This window comes from Castor canadensis, chromosome 7, assembly GCF_047511655.1.
Source record: "Castor canadensis chromosome 7, mCasCan1.hap1v2, whole genome shotgun sequence".
Lineage (NCBI taxonomy): Eukaryota > Metazoa > Chordata > Mammalia > Rodentia > Castoridae > Castor > Castor canadensis.
In genome coordinates this window covers 28238379-28241539 of record NC_133392.1, presented here as the reverse complement: position 1 = coordinate 28241539, position 3161 = coordinate 28238379, and the positions used below count along the sequence as shown (strand labels likewise).

The 3161-nt window shown below is 44.7% G+C and overlaps 1 pseudogene; it reads left to right on the top strand.

Annotated features, from left to right (window-relative positions):
• Positions 1–826: 826 nt before the first annotated feature.
• LOC109691325 (small ribosomal subunit protein eS21 pseudogene) lies at positions 827–1077 on the top strand (annotated as a pseudogene).
• Positions 1078–3161: the final 2084 nt, after the last annotated feature.

The following is a 3161-nucleotide window of genomic DNA, read 5'->3' as shown; positions in this document are numbered from 1 at the left end:
TATCACCAGCAGTGAATCATGTTGATTTCATGTCTCCCCTGATGCAATATGTCCCCAATATGATGTGATGAGAAGGGCATTTTGCTTCTGTGGTCTTCCTGCCTGTTGTGGTTTGGATATGAAGTGTTCCCCCAAAAGTTCATGTGTTGAAGGATTGGTCCTAGGTTGATGGCACTATTTTGGCAGGTTCTGGAAACTTTAGGAGGTGGAGCCTCATATCTTGTTCTGGACCCCTTCCTATCTATTTCTCTGCTACCCGTCCACCAGGAGCTGTGTCCTCCACAGCTCCAGCCTCCATGATGCTTTGCCAACCAACCATGGACTGAATCCTCTAAAACCATGAGCCAAAAGAAATCTCTCCTCCTTTAAGTTGTTCTCTAGTGTATTCTGGTCATAGCAAAAATAACTAATACACTTACCCAAACCCATAACCCAATGTAACCATGAGAAAAATCACCAGATAAACTCAGACTGAGGGACATTCTACAAAATCCCTGACCTCGTCCTTCCAACTGTTAAGAGGATGAAAAACAAGGAAAGTCTGAGAAACTATCAGAGAGAGACTAAAAAGACATGGTGATTAAAGGTAACCTGGTACCTCAGATGGAATCCTGAAATAGAAAAAGGATGTTAGCAGGAAACCTAGTGAAACCTGAATTTGTCTCTCATGAACTGAGACAAATGTGCCATGGTGATGTAAGGTTGTCAACAGATGACACTCCATGAAGGGTATATGAGAGCTGTCTTTGCAACCTTTCCATAAATTTAAAACTATTCTGCTTTCTGTGCTCACGCTCATTTTGGAGGCAGCAGGTGCGGCTCCAACATGCAGAATGATGCCTGCTAGCTCGTGGACCTCTAGGTGCCACAGAAGTGCTCCTCCAGCAATTGCATCATTGGCACCTACAACTATGTGTCCATCCAGATGAATGTGGCCGAGGTCAACAAGGTCACAGTCAGGTGTAATGGTTAGTTTAAGACATTCACTATCTGCGGGGCCATTTGCAGGATGGGTGAGTCAGATGACTCCATTCTCTGATTGTCAAGGCTGATGGCAACATCTCAAAGAACTTCTGACTGGAGAAAGTTGTGGGTGTAGAGTATTTGTCATAAATAAATAGTGGAAAGCCAAAAAAAAAAACCACCCACTATTCTAAAATTGAACTTTTATTTAGAAAAGGGGGTAAGCAGGAGTGCAGAGAAGGACAGAACATCTGGCTTTCTGGTTGGAGAGGATGGAAAGGTTTGGAAGGTGGAAACCTTGGGAAATCTGAACAAGGACCAGAGAGGCTGCTGGTCTAAAACCAAACACTCCACCCCCAGCAAGAGATTATCAAGTTTATCAAGGATTCCCCTTACCTGTGGGAGGAGGAGACAAATCTAGTGCTGACCTTGGCTAACTTCGATGTGCATAAGACCTCTTGGGGTAATCTTGATAAAACACTTCTTCTGCAGAGTGGCTCACCCCTGTAATCCTAGCTACTCAGGAGGCAGAGATCAGGAGAATCACGGTTCAAATCCACCCGGGAAAATAGTTCATGAGACCCTATCTTGAAAAACCCTACAAAAAAAATAGGGCTGCCATACGATCTCAGTTACCTAAAATGGATCGTTATGTGTACACAGGATTTAGGACAGTCCAACTGTACTGCTTGTGGCTATGGATGATTTTGTTCTTTGCTTCATGTGTTTGTTTCCTGTAATGCACATGTTAACTTAATAAAGGTTATTTAAAAAAAAAAATAGGGCTGGTGGACTGGCTCAAGGTTTAGGCCCTGAATTCAAGCCCCAGTACTGAAAGGAAAAAAAAAAACCACTGCAGATCTGGGTGAGGCTTGGATTCTGCTTTTCTAATTGGCTCTTAGGTGCTGCTGATGCTCTTGGTACTGGGCCACACTGAGTTGCAAAATACTGGCAACATGGCAGCCACAGCTCACCTGGGTGGAGGGAAGGGATGCTGAAAGAGAAGGATACAATCCTGAAAGCACACCTTGCTAGGCCAGCAGGCTGAGAAGAAGTGGGGCCCACGTGGGTGCCCAGTGGAAAGAGCAGAATGCGACTCCCCAGTCTTTTGGGGTAGGTCCAGTTCTGATTGTTCCCCTGCAAACCTGTCACACTGGATAAATGCCTACCCCTGCTAGCCTCATGCCTATCACCCACGTCTCCAGGTTGTTCTGGGTACTGGATGATGTGATCATATGAAAAGGGTTCAGCACACAGTGTGACTCATTTAGATGACCATGGTACCTGCCAAAATAATTTCCAATGATTTACAAGGATTACCTTTCTGTTTTTTCTTAATATAGCTGTGTTCAAAAGAAGCCATTTTTTGTGTTATTTATTCAAATATTCAGTTAGTCAACAGATATATACTGAAAACCCACCATGTATATCCCAAGAATTTTCTGTTTCCTGTCGTGTGGAATTCAAATTTACAGAAAGTTAGAGCTGAAGCGAAGCAAGCTACCTCCAGCTTCCAAGAAAAAAATCCCGTTGTCCTTCTAAGTCCTCCATTCTTCCCTCATTCTGACATCTTGCCTGATCCACAGGAGAGAAATCTCCCACATCCCACAGCCAACTCTTTTCTAAGAGGGAGCCTCCTGCTGGTGACAACAGGGTAAAGTGAGGTCAGATGTATGTGCCTCTAGGTTATGACCTTTAAAAGAAAGGACCCTAAGGCTGGGGTCCCTGTTTTCAATGTCAACATCACTGTCCCTGGTCCTCAGTCCCTTGCTGCATTATTGGCCACCCATCTTCTATACAGCAGGAAGGTACCCTTTGGACCATCCTCCAAAGGTGCTACTGGCTCAGTGGGACATCCTGTCAACTATTTCTCCAGGAGCCCTTGGGCATCTTAGTTTGTGGTTCCTCTTCAGTCCACTCTCCTTGAGGTTCCCTGAGCATCCCCAGTGTTAGTCTGAGTCTTCATCTTCTCAGTTTAGCCAGGACAAAAAAAATAAATAAAATAACTTTTCTCTCCACACAGAAGTCCCTGGACCTTTGCTCAAAACCCAGGGGAAGCAGAAGCAAATAAACAAAAAGATCCAAATGCATTTAAAAAAAAAAGTAGAACATTGCACCCAGGACCACTCCCTGCCCCAGAACCTGGCCACAAGCTGGTGGCCTTGGGTCTCTCCCTGCCCTTTATCCCTGTCTCAGAG